General features: G+C 44.9%; 1 protein-coding gene across 1 annotated transcript in view; it reads left to right on the top strand.

Moving 5' to 3' along the window:
• The first annotated feature begins 2,189 nt into the window (after nucleotides 1-2,189).
• Nucleotides 2,190-14,049, top strand: part of LOC118090347 (cadherin-6) — a 146,106-nt gene continuing 134,246 nt past the window's right edge. Inside the window, exon 1 of the mRNA XM_035125971.2 lies at nucleotides 2,190-2,670. The gene's annotated coding sequence lies outside the window, so the exon portion shown is untranslated. The remainder of the gene's footprint in view (nucleotides 2,671-14,049) is intronic.

The following is a 14,049-nucleotide window of genomic DNA, read 5'->3' as shown; positions in this document are numbered from 1 at the left end:
AACCAGTAATAAGAACCTTTCAAGGAAAAGCCAATGGGAAAAATGTGAGTCGTAAGGGCTTTCCAAAAGATATACACTGTTGTAGTCTGGCACAGCCCAAAGGGGAATGAAATCCCAAGGCTTGGACAATGCCCTCTGCCTTGTTCCCAACAGCTGAACGGCTCCTGACAGGAGGCAAATGAGGTCAGTTGTTGACCTCAGAGGGTGAGCAGCCTTGTGAAAGTGATCTGCTCTGTGATTTTTGGATAAAGGGCGGTAGATAAGGTTAATGATATATAAGTGCAGCAGGCCTTCAAATAACCTGGATCCAAACTGCTTTGAGGCTTTTAAAGTCATAAAAGGTAAAGGGACCCCTGACCATTAGGTCCAGTTGTGACTGACTCTGGGGTTGCGCGCTCATCTCGCGTTATTGGCCGAGGGAGCCGGCGTACAGCTTCCAGGTCATGTGGCCAGCATGACAAAGCCGCTTCTGGCGAACCAGGGCAGCACACGGAAACACCGTTTACCTTCCCGCTTGGAGCGGTACCTATTTATCTACTTGCACTTTGACATGCTTTCGAACAGCTAGGTTGGCAGTTCACAGCCAACAAGTCATAGCCAATACTTAAAATTGGGCTCAGAAGTGCTCCAGTAGCCAGTGCAGCTGATACGGGCATCACATGATATGGATAGCTCAGTTGGTTAGAGTGTGGTGCTGATATCGCCAAGGTTGCAGGTTCAATCCCCGTATGGGACAGCTGCATATTCCTGCTTTGCAGGGGGTGGGAGTAGATGTTCCTCAGGGTAATATAATAACTTGACAGTTCTAGGATATGACTACCTGAGTCCCAACAGAGCTTGAGCAACAGCTTTCTGAGTCCAAGGCTGGCCCAATACACACTGCTGCCTGAAGCAGGGCAGCAAATGGCCCCCTGCTCTCGGCTTTCAAGTTAAGTAGGTGCATGATTTACAAAGCCAGCCAAGTTCTTAGGCACCAGAAGCAGAAAATCCGAGAAACATCTCCCTCCCTGACAGCAAAAAATCCATAACAACCTGCTGCCCTTTCCTGACACAAAAAATATCCTTGCCTGAAGCAGCGGCATCATGCCACCTAATGGTAGGGACGGCCTTATCTGGACCAGCAGAACCATTTTGAAGCCGAGCACAGTCGATGAGCGGAACAGAGGGAGCTGTTTTATACCAGGGGTGCCAACTTGAATAAAATATTTCTTGGGGGGGGGGGGCAGGTAAGCCCAGCCCGGCATAATCGATCACATGATGCCATGCACACTCACCATTAGAATGGCAATGCCCATCGACATGGGAGGGGCAGCTCCCTCAAATATTTTATGGGGGGGGCAGTCAAAGCAGTTCATCTGATGGGCATGAACCATTGGTCCATTTGATAGGCTTCTACTGAGCCATACCCTTGGTCCATCTGATGGGCTTCTACAGAGCCACACCCTTGGTCCATCTGATGGGCTTCTACAGAGCCACACCATTGGTCCACCTACATCGGGACAGCCTGCAGCGATTGGCTTATACAGAGCCACACCATTGGTCCATCTGATGGGCTTCTACAGAGCCACACCATTGGTCCATCTGATGGGCTTCTCCTGAGCCATACCCTTGGTCCATCTGATGGGCTTCTACTGAGCCACACCCTTGGCCCATCTGATGGGCTTCTACAGAGCCACACCCTTGGTCCATCTGATGGGCTTCTCCTGAGCCATACCCTTGGTCCATCTGATGGGCTTCTACTGAGCCACACCCTTGGCCCATCTGATGGGCTTCTACAGAGCCACACCCTTGGTCCATCTGATGGACTTCTACCGAGCCACGCCATTGGTGTGTCTGCCTCAGCTAGCCTGCACTGACTGGGCAGCATCTGCTGTCCACGGTCTCAGGCAGGGCCCTTGTGCCCCCCCCCATTCACCTGGAGAGGTTGACGCCCTTCCGCAAGAGTGGGACCCCGCATTAGAGATTCACCCGCTCACCCCACCGTCTCACCGGCTCGTTGCCTTTCATTCCTCAAACTCCTGAGGGCTTGGCCGGAAGACTTCCCAAGAAGAGCGCGCCTTTCTCTGCCACGCGAGGAGGCGGCGGCGGCGGCGGCGGCGGCAAAGGAGGGGAGGCGGGTGTCTTGCAGAAAGGCCTCCTCCTTCTCCTCCTCGCACCTCCCACCCCATTCACTCGCGAATCGCTGGATGCCTGCAAGAGGCGCCTTCGCTGCTCCTCAGCCCTTCACCTCCCCGTCCGCAGAGCTGCGGCTCCGGCTCCCGAGGCGCCGCAGAAAGAGCAGGGCGCACCGTTGGCGTGCGCGCGTGTGTGTTCTGTGAGGTTAAAAGAAAAAGAAAAGGCCGGCAGGGCTGTGTGTGTTTGTGTGTTGTGTGTGTTTCTGTTTCTACATCTTTCCCGGCGAGTTTCCATTCCCTCCAAGGACTCCGGGACGCTGCCTTAGGGACCGAGTCCGCCGAGGGAGAGCTGCCCTCCGGCTGCCTCGCCTTCCTCCACGCCGTAGTTTGGAAGTGATGAGAGGGAGCTTCGGCGCCGCGCAAGTAGCTTCGGCGGCGGAAGGCGGACGGAGAAGCGGCGCCGTGGCCCCCGAAGCAGCCCGCTGCGTCGCTTCCCGACACGACTCGGCGCCGGCGAGCAACTTGGCGCATCCCTTTCGCCTTCTGCTCTGAGCCGGTAAGGAACTGATGGTTTATTCTTCTTCTTCTTCTTCTTTCTTTTTCTTCCTCTTCTTCCGTCGCCGGTTCGGGAGAGCTCAGAGCGTGAGACACTTCAGGGTCGAGGGTTCGTGTGCCGCGCGGGGGCCAAAGGTCCCTGCATTGCGGAGAGGGTTGGACTAGATGATCCTTCCGACTCTACGTTCTAGGCAAGCAGTGCCAAATTGAATAAAACATCGGGTGGGGGGAGGTAAGCCCTTACTGCATAATCGATCACAAGATGGGGCACCCATCTTTTTGCCCATCAACTTTTTTGGGGGTTGGGGGGGCTCAAATATTTTATTGAAGGGACCTCGGCTCCTAGGAGTTGGCTTCTACGCTTCCCGTGTTTGTCTTGGTTCGGTGGGTCGGTTGGTATGCTGCTCTCTCCCCCCCCCCCAAAAAATAAACCCCATCCCTCCACCACTCTTCTTGTTTGGTCTGCTTCAAATGCTAATGAAACCCTGTTATTTGCACACACACACACACACGCACACACACAAAAGTTGGCAGGTCCGTTACTATGGGAGCACTATGCCAGTGTGGCAGCACATGGACGGTGATGCGCTCTTTCAAGCTGGGGATGGGAGTTCTTGTCATTTCTTCCTCTTTTTGCGCATGGATGGGATGCTAAGTGGATGCGAGCAATTGAGGTGCTTGATAGGAGCAACATCTTTGCTGCCAGTTTAGGCAAGGTAAAGAGAGGGGCGCCTTCTGTTGATGCCACTAGGAAGCCCTTTGGACACCCTGAAACACCTTCCCCCGACACACACAAAATCAAACGCGCCTCTCGCTACGAAGCAGGCAAATCCTAAGAATAATAATGATAGCCTTCTCTTTGGATTTGATATGGACCTCATAAGGCAGAAGGAAAGCCTCGAGGAGTGGGGGGGGGTCCGGAATACTGATCTAGAGAACGTACGCAGTTGAAACGAGGTCTTTCTTTGAGGAAAAGTCGGGAGAGCAGGAAGAGTTGCTGGAGATGGCACAGAAACCTGGTAAAGCATGGAATGCTTTGCGCCTGAAGAAGAGGCAGTGCGCAAGGTGAATGAATGTGGGATGTTGAAGTTGAGCAGCTATAGGAAATTCAATCACAGGGTGAAACACGTTTCTGGCAAAACTATATGTATTGAAACACATTGCATGTATGCACTGTGCATGTGCGTGTGTGTGTGCATATAACCTCACCCCCAAGCATTCCTGCATGTAGCGTTTTTGATTTAAAGGTTTGTATCTGGGCATAGAGGTCAGCGGTTGTGGAATGAGGTCTTGAGAGTGCTGCAATAAAATCCATATTTTATGGAGAGTTAAATGCAGTGCTTTGTAAGTGCAACTGGATGTTCATCTATGGTCCCTCCTGGTGACATTCAGGGATCAAGAAGTTTAATGGCTTAAATTGCACTCATCCCAGCAGCACATCTGTTACCTTTAACCAGAAAGGGAACAGGAGATGTCTCTTTATGACACCTATGATTTAAAGTTTTCTTATCACAAGATCTTAATGGAGCGCAGGGGGTGGGCATACTCTTCAGCCTGATCCAAGAGAGTAAGGGCAATTCATTTGTTTGATGGGGGAAAGTCTTAGTGCAGTTCTTGTGCGAATAGCACACCCTTAACGGAAACTGCTATACGTGTGTGCTCCATTCAATGCGTACTCAGACGAAACTGTGCACATGAGTAACTATGCCGTTCATGATTACTGCTTTGGAAGTTGTGTGCAGAGCTGTGTGCTCAGTCTTCATACGGAGATCTTGTGTGCGCACAAGGGATGCCAGGTGTTGATGCAGGACCACATTAGGGATACTCTCATAGTTAAGTATTTATGCTGTGTGTGTATGTGTACATACGGAGTCTTGGCATTGCTTCTGCTTTCTTAGAGGCATATGAGGCAATGTGTACCGGGAAAGGATTGGCTGGAATGTACATTTCTGGCTTCACCAGAGACATATATGCATATTCTTCCTCCTCCGGTCATGACAAAGGCTTGATTTGTGGAGTAGAATTTCAACAGCGTACATGGTTTCTGCCAGAAAGTGTTTGCGTGGAACTTTAAGGGCTCCATTCATTCGATTAGCAGCCCCTCCCTAAAAGAGTGATGTTTTACAGATCACTCTCCCCCCCCCCGCTTCTTAAGGGGGGTGGGGGTTGAATGAGTCGATAACGTTCAGTTGGGAAAGAGGGTGGGCTAAGTCCAGATGAGTCTGGTGGGATGAGATCAAACAGATTCCTTCACCCCTGATATAAACATAGATTTCCATCGGGCTGCCACAGTGAGAGCATCTAATTGAATTGGCTCATATAAGCAACTCCAGTCCAGTGTCCTAATAAATAACTGCAGGACCAAGTCTCTTTATTCTGATATCATCAGGCAGGCTCTAGCACTTATCTGCTTCCTGGTTTTAAATTGCACTGAGAGTCCTTTGGCCCAAATTTCAAGTGATTTGCGACCCAAAACTAACTGGTTCCTCAGAAATAACAGTCAGAGGCAGTGGGGAAAGAATGTCTTAAAGGCAAGTGGAAATGATTCAGTCTGCCGGTGGCTCCCTGCAGTTATCCTGCGCAGCCATTCGAGGCTCTTGAAAGCTGGTGCCCCCTCTAGGGACTTGCTAGTTTTTTCGTTATAGCGGTTTTCACACCAGTTTCCTGTTATCTCGTATCTCAAGGCTAGCCATCAAAGATTATATCTCTAGCTTGCCATTAAAAAGTGAGAGCAACGGAGAAGTTTAAACCGCATTGTTCTCTGTTAAAAATCTGCACTTCTCAGCATCCACCTCCTCACTCCTCCTGTGTCAGATTCCCAGTGAAAGTCGTCGCCAGTGAAAAAGATGTTTAGTATTTCTGCAGGCTTTGACAATACAGTAAAGCATAATACATTTGGTAGCTTGCATTGAATAAAATGGTTCTCTCTCTCTCTCTCTCTCTCTCTCTCTCTCTCTCTCTCTCTCTCTCTCTCTCTCTCTCTCTCTCCCTTTGCTGAACATTAGTAAACTACTTTTCGAAACTTGATGGAAGCTTTTCACAGACAAGTTCCGTTTACCAGATTGTATGTCTACTCTCATGATGTCTCAGTGAGATTAGGGATTCCCCCCCAAAGTGTTTCCTTCTTTTGAGACATGTGTTTTGCTTTATCATATTCTTTTTCTATATATTTTTGAGTGGAAACTGTTTTCAGGAAAGATTCGCTTCCTCACCACCCACACTCCAGTTAACTTGTTTGATTTGGGATTTGAAAAGATAATACTGTAAAGTCCAGCTCTCTATGTGACATGATAAATGGGCTGCATTTATGCATGGAGAACTTGTACAGTTGTTAAAATTAACTACAGTATTGTGATTCAATCTTTGCTGGAATATTTTACTCTTTTGCTATTTGAATGATCGTCTGACATTGCTATGTTGTGCTTTTTTTGGGGGGGGAACCAACTCCCAAATTAAATGAGTACAGCATTATTTCTTCATTTCAGCTAGAATTGTGAGAAATTAACAAAACTCACTGTGGAAACCCATTTGCAATACTGTACACAAATCTCATGCACTTTCATTCCACCTTCCAGTAAGTCTTTAGAGAGGGGCAGGATAAATCAAGTTGATGCTATATAGAGAAATGGTATCAGGCCCAGCTATGGATCTTCTTCACATTGCATAAGGATTGCTGTAATTCCTATATCGATCTACTGAAATTATATATAGTATAACAAGAGGGAAGCACTCAATAAACACAGGTCAAGAAGGAGTACCTCCAGAATGAAAGCATAAATTTATGAATTCATCTAAACTATGGGTTCAGTTGCTTGATTTATGTTTGCATCAGGAATGTATTTACTCCTTGGCCTGCGCCGAAATTGTGCAAGGGGAAAAAATGCTGATTTCCTTTGCATGTTGTCTTATGGTTACTGTTAGTTTGCAGAAGTTCTCTCCCGGTGCCTTTTTAAGGTGCTGTGCTTCTCCTGATGTTTCTAAACCAATAATCATTTGGTCAGAATGCTCCAGAATTGGACATACAGTTTTGGATGGGATTGTAATTCCTTTTGCTGTAGCTACCATTCCTTTCGCTTATCCATCGCTGTGTATACGTTGAGTGTGCATATCAATTCATCCAACTCATTTCATAAACCAATCTATGTCCTAGCAAATCAATCTTTTCTGCTGAGTGAGTATGGTAGTTGTTTTTCTCTTTATAGACATTGGTTATCAACTTTGGATGGTGTTTTTTTTTGGGGGGGGGAGAAGGAAAACTGTCATAAGCAATCATTGGTTTTGGCTTTGGTATCCCAATCTGAATGAAGTTGGAGTATGGTCCCAAAGGACAGAGAAGTGACTCACTCTGAAATGTATGGTTGTTTCAAAAATACAGTTTTTAACTCAGCGGCTGTCTACCTCATTTACCTAACAAATAGGTTTAAGCAGATTACAGTGCATTTTAGAAACCCTTTTGAATACTGAATAATATACGGGAAAGTATCATAATTGTGATTCAAATAAGCAGACTGGAGGGAAAGAAATGTGCATTGTTATTTGGTAAATTACAGTAATGCTTGGTTTTTTAAAAGCTTTTTTATCAAGGCATTCCCTCACTCTCATCGAGAAGTGTGTGTGTGTGTGTGTGTGTGTGTGTATTTATGTACCTGTAAAGAAGGGAAGTAAAAGTTGGGCTTTTAATTTGAAACTGGACACCTGGGTGGCAATCATTTGCTCTTGGTATAGTCTTCCTATATGGCCCTGGCCAAGGGATTTAGCCTCGCTTCCCTAAAAAAAAATTCAGACATCCCCCTCTCCCATCTCTCTCTCTCTCTCTCTCTCTCTCTCTCTCTCTCTCTCTCTCTCACACACACACACACACACTCACGGGTATTCTTCAGAGAGAAAATGTTTATCAGGTCAGCTTCTGTAACGTCACATTTGATCATATAGGACAGCAAGTTTCATAACTCCTAAAAAGGCTTCAATCAAATTGTAAGCATTGGTCATTTTGATTTGTAGTTGATTTAATCAAGCACAGTTCAGCAAATGTTAAGAATATAGTGTTAAATGGAAAAAACCGGTGGTTTGAATTCTGCTGAATCGTGGCCTTTTTCTAGTCTATGTCTTTGTGGCAACCCCCTCCCCCCAGTAAACCTCCCCCCCCCCCCATGAATTTTTGACTGGAATACTACATATACCTGAAAGAGCTTCTCCACCCCCATTGTTATGCCCGGACACTGAGGTCCAGCGCCGAGGGTCTTCTGGCGGTTCCCTCGCTACGAGAAGCCAAGTTACAGGGAACCAGGCAGAGGGCCTTCTCGGAAGTGGCACCCACCCTGTGGAATGCCCTCCCACCAGAGGTCAAAGAGAACAACAATTACCAGACCTTTAGAAGGCATCTCAAGGCAGCCCTGTTTAGGGAAGCTTTTAATGTTTGATTTCTGTATTTTAATGTTTTGTTGGAAGCCGTCCAGAGTGGCTGGGGGAACCCGGCCAGATGGGCGGGGTATAAATAATAAATTATTATTATTATTATTATTATTATTATTATTATTATTATTATTATTATTTTATTACATATTAGCCAATTTGAAATAAATTTTGTTTGCCAGTGTACTTTTTTTTATTGAGACACACAGAGAATGTGGGGGGGGGGGAAGTTGTGCATTGATAGACAATATTGAATGGTGTGACCATGAGGTCATGCTGGAGGTTGATAAAACTTCGCTTTCAACATAGCAGTCCCACCTACATTTCAGGCACCTACTCCTCAGGCACCAATGCCTTGCTGTGTAGACAATGACAGCATTCACAGATTCTTTTATATTTATTCGGTTCCCTAGAATAAGGGAACATTGACTCTGTAGCATCACAACTCCTGGAAAGTAGCAAAAACTATTCCAGAAGTTTCTTAACACTCCATAGATAGTGATGCTGTGTTGCTATCGCTCCACCTGGCAAATTGAGGACATCCTGGGTCTTCCTTGCATCAGTAGAGCAAAACGATGAGGACACCAAAAGGACATTTATCATGACTTGTGGCAGCTACATAGTCACATCATCCTAGTTTTTCAATGCAGGTTTGGAAGATTAGTCAGCTCATTGCTTCCCTACATAACAATTTTCGTCATTCAGAAATTATTATTTTTCCACGCAGCAATTTCAGTCTTCAGGAGCGCGTATAACATAATGCATTGCATTTCCACAAAACAGCTTATCTTTATTAGGATCAAGAGTTTTCTCTCTGTCTCTCTTGTTTGGCATTGACACTTGGTTAAAGAATTTGGAGCTGTCCGATTATATGCATTTTTAGTTGATCAAAATTGCACGAATTTTCTGATGGACAAAATTGGTCATTTTGAAGAAGAGAGTAAGGTGTTTTTTAAAACAAAAACAATGTTTTATGTTGTGCATCAACAACCAGCTTAGAGGAGACACATCCTCCTATGGGTGTTGCTTGCCTTCTGTGATGTTTGTAAGTGTTGCTATTAAAAATAATAATTCCTATTATTTTAAAATGTTGCCGAATTAATCAGGGGCAGCTTGTATGTCAAATAAAAGGGTGTGTGTGTGTGTGTGTGTGTGTGTGTGTGTGTGTGTGTGATTGATCTAACCAATTAATTGACTAAGTATGGAAATGCAAAATAAAAAAATTCCTTCAGTAGCACCTTAAAGACCAACTAAGTTTATATTTTGGTATGAGCTTTCGTGTGCATGCACACTTCTTCAGATACACTGGAAATGCAGTTTTAATATAAAGTATACTTGTTTGCCGGGACCCAGGTGGCGCTGTGGTTAAATCACTGAGCCTAGGGCTTGCTGATCAGAAGGTTGGCGGTTCGAATCCCTGTGACGGGGTGAGCTCCCGTTGCTTGGTCCCAGCTCCTGCCAACCTAGCAGTTCGAAAGCATGTCAAAATGCAAGTAGATAAATAGGAACCGCTACAGCGGGAAGGTAAACGGCGTTTCCATGTGCTGCTCTGGTTTGCCAGAAGTGGCTTTGTCATGCTGGCCACATGACCTGGAAGCTGTACGCCGGCTCCCTCGGCCAATAATGCGAGATGAGCGCGCAACCCCAGGGTCGGTCACGACTGGACCTAATGGTCAGGGGTCCCTTTACCTTTACCTTTATACTTGTTTGCAGAGGAAGACTTCCAAAGCACAGACTTCCAAAGCCACTGTCAGGGGTTTGTTGGTTTGATTGTTTTTGCAATCAAGTGGTGCAGAAATTTTAATAAAACAAACAAACAAACATTACTACTTGTTGACCCCAGAAGTGTTTTTTCTTCATTAAGCATAACAGGACAAGATTCAGCCCAAATTAAACTGTTTTACTATTTTTTTCCAGCAAGCTTACCAGACTGTATAATTCAGTTATACATATTTGTTTTTAAAAGTTTTACTGATTTTTATCTGCATTGATAATTATGCAGGTATATTTTAACAGCTTTGTGGATTTGAGCTGTGTTTTATTGGTGATTTTATTTCATATACGCCTTAGAGAGTCGTGTGATGAAGCAGTCCATACATTTGTAAAATACAAATTACGGAATTTTTCTCTGACCCAGGGGTTTCAGTAGGGAAAGTAAGCAAACACACCAGAGTAAAAATACTAGGAGTTAAAAGTAGCTAGATAGTGTACTTAAAAACAAACAAACTGGGTTGATAAAAGCTGTACTGGACGATTTTATTTTTACAAATATATGTGGCCAAACTCAGTTCATAATTCCTCTACATGAAATGTGAATAAAAATTACGAAGAGGTGGCAATCTAAGGTAGTACACAGTACAGTCAGATTGTTCCATGTTTTTGAGCTTCCATATAGCAGCCCTTCCATTGTGACCCTATCAAGTCCCACTCCAGAAAACTCTTGTGTGAGTTCAGGGGACGGAATCTTAACATAACACAAAAGACAGGCCCATCCTGCTCACTTGACTACTGGTTGTTAAAGTCACCATTGTCCAGTAATTCCTTGACCTTTCTATGCAGTAGGTATTTAAAGAAACCCCAAAACTTGCCCAAGTCTAAATCAGACCAGTAGTTTATTTTAGATAGCATTTTTGCTTCATACTGGCTGAGTGCATCTCAGTGTGCTTTGCTGCAGATTTCTTTTTGTCCCTGAGATCATCCTACACGGCTGATTTCCCCCTCCTCCAGAGAGCTTCCCTTGGAAACCATTTTGGTTTCCTGCCTGAAGGCCGCAGGAGGAAGAAGGAACTTACCAGGAAGGAGAATTTGACCAGATTGTAACCAATGCTTCCCTTGTCACAACTTTCCCCAACTTTGCAGCCTGGCATACTATAGGGATGATCTCTTAAGAATAAAATGAAAGGCATGGTTGTGTGGTGTTTGGGGACCTTCACTGCAAACACTCTGATGTTCCTTCTACGGAATAATTAGTTGGCTTTTCTGAGAGTTGAAGGTTGATTTGAAAGAGGCATGGTGTACCATAATGGTTCAGGGTGTGTGCATTAAACTAAGCATCAGTCACACCTCCTGATATTGGCTCATAATGGCTCAGTGCCAGCCCTCTGCACTGTCAGCCCAGCCTGCTTAAAAGTTCCCTTCTCAAGCCCCCAAACTAGCTGGTAAGACTGGGAACAGGTGGGAGGGAGCAAGCATCAAAGGTGACCTCTGAAAACCCAGGGTTCTTATCTGCAACGAAAACTTCTGCGCCTGCTCAGAACCTGCAATGTCAAAGGGAGCCCCAGAGCTTTATTTCTTCCAAGGAATTTTCTCCTCGCTGTCTTGCCAATTACCATATTTAAATCAAAGTCCTCGGGAGGATTCCTCTGAATGATTAAAGCCTCCGTTGCTGGTATGAACGGTGGGAACTTAAGATGAGACCTCCGCTCTCATGAGTCTTTTCTGCTGACAATTTCCTCCCTCCTTCAACCAGACACTTTCCCAAATGTACTAAGTTGCAAGGATGTGGAAAGACACCCGCAGTCTTCCCAGGAGGCCTAGCTGGGTCTTTCTAAGTTTAAGAGAAATCCCAAATGTTCTCTAAAAGTTCTTCAAGGAAGCTTGGAAAGGATGAGCCAGTTACGAATCAGGGTGGGGAATTTAACCTGTAACTGGTAGCCTTTTAAACCTCTGTCAAACTTGTTCAACTAAGGTGCCCATGGGACAACACCCATGGATTTTACAAGCCCTTGTGGTTACTTAGAGGCTTATACTTGGAACCTGGAAGGGAAAGTACTCAGCATCTAGTACACATCTGTTATAACATTTGAGCATACTTTCTTTATAAACACCAAATTAATTTGGATATCTCTTTGGACATTTGGATGGCATATATGAATCTGTATGTGTAAATTAAATGGATGTTTTGGTGTTGATTGTATTGTTAACATGAGCCGATAGGTTTTTTGCTTCTTCTTTTTTCCTTTTTCCTTTTCCTCTAATAAATTTGCAATGAAAAAAACATTTAAAAATCAAACAATAAGCATAGAACAATAGAAATGAGTGTGTACATGATGGGGAATCAGAGAACCTGTTTGAGAACTGTTGTCTGACTCCAGCTGTTCATAAATGAGGATGCTACCCCACACATCAGTGTGAAAAATGCAACAATTTTACACTGGCTGCCTCATGCAGACTGCTGTCCGATCCCCAAAAACACTGATAGCATCTGTTCAAGCTCAGAAGTTTGCCAGCCTTGCTATGTTTCAAAACAATCCATTTCATAATGCCTTTGCCTTGGCAATGCAGGGAGGAATTTTGTGGATTAATTAGACTTCATTGCCAGAATGTGTGTGTGTGTGTGAGAGAGAGAGAGATGCAGAAATATTTAATTATAGTCAGAAAGTGGCTATTAGATTTCATTTGCAGCATAAAATATGTATTGTATCTTTTCCAATGTTCCTTTATGCCGTGTAGTGCACACACACACATTCAGACTTTATGAATAAGCTATCACTGCACCTGTTTTGATACCTTAATATTCTCTCTGTTAAATCTGATTCCTTGCATTGGAGGCTGCAAATTAAAACTCTCCATCCACGTTTTTTTATAGGTGCGATAGAAAAAGTTGTGTCCGGTGGTACCTTTTTCCTGGTGGAAGGCACTTGTAGGGAAAATGAACCTCAAAGTTGTTGAGTTTTTTGGTGGGAAATGAACCTGAAAGTTTTCAGCTTCCTGGTCCTGTTGACAAAACCCCAGACATTTTGCAGATTTTGTTATTTGAATCCCAGACATGTCCGGGAAATTCTGGCCGTACGCCAACCCTATCCACTTGCTCACCTGTGGCACCTGCAAGTTGTGGAATCTGATCCCCCCTCCCATTCCTTTCAAGCTCTCGCACCTCTGAAGCTCCTCCTCTTTTCCCTTAAAAGCTGCTCCTCACCTTCGGGAACAGAATGGCATATGCCAGGCTTCCTCAACCTCGGCCCTCCAGATGTTTTGGAACTACAGTTCCCATCATCCCTGACCACTGGTCCTGCTAGCTAGGGATCATGGGAGTTGTAGGCCAGAATAAGTAAAAAACACATTCTTTCTACTAAGCTAAAGCCATCATTCGATGCAATCAGCCCCCCCCCATCCCCATCCCACATGTGTGAGATGCCAAGTGAGGGCTGCTAACTTCTCAGCTGCTGCTCTATTCAAATTGTCAGTTAACAGAACCTGATGCCTAATCATTATCAAGTGGTATTTTGCTGTAATACGAAGTGTAAAAAATAGTATAGTGCAGGCTTCCTCAACCTCAGCCCTCCAGGTGTTTTTGGCCTACAACTCAATGATCCCTAGCTAGCAGGACCAGTGGTCAGGGATGATGGGAATTGTAGTCTCAAAACATCTGGAGGGCCGAGGTTGAGGAAGCCTGGTATAGTGGTTTGGGAAGGGAAACTCCAGGATACAGATTTGCTATTGACAAACAACAACAAAAGCACTGTCTTTCACTTGGCAATTCCAAGCACAGCCCGGAATAAAAATCTGCTCGGTATTAAAGCTAAGTTGGTGGTGGTTATGTTCCGCATGCTGCTCTCTGATCAAGATGATGCCAGCTGGGATTCATAGATGATCGCCCTGCACCGCAGAGCAGCAATACCCAGAGAAGGATATTCTGTTCTTGCTCAGCTCTTCAAAAGAAGCAGGGCATCTTTCCATCATGTCTCAATGTCTTCTATGATGGAACGAGGAAGGCAATTTGCAGTTCTAGCCAAAGCAGTGGAAGAAAGTCATACTGAGCCTGTAATTCGAAGCACCCTTACTGGGAAACAGACACCAGTGAACTCAGTGGGACTTTTTTTTAAATAAACATGCATATGTTTAGGCTTCAAGAAGTTATTTTTTGCAAACTGCCATCATACTTGTTACCTCTGATCCAAGCTGAAAACGAAAACAAAACAGCTAGGCTGGATATTTTCATGTTTACATGCAATTAAATCGCAACTTT

The sequence above is a fragment of the Zootoca vivipara genome, chromosome 8, assembly GCF_963506605.1.
Source record: "Zootoca vivipara chromosome 8, rZooViv1.1, whole genome shotgun sequence".
Taxonomy (NCBI): Eukaryota; Metazoa; Chordata; class Lepidosauria; order Squamata; family Lacertidae; genus Zootoca; species Zootoca vivipara.
This window is presented reverse-complemented; position numbering and strand designations above follow the sequence as displayed.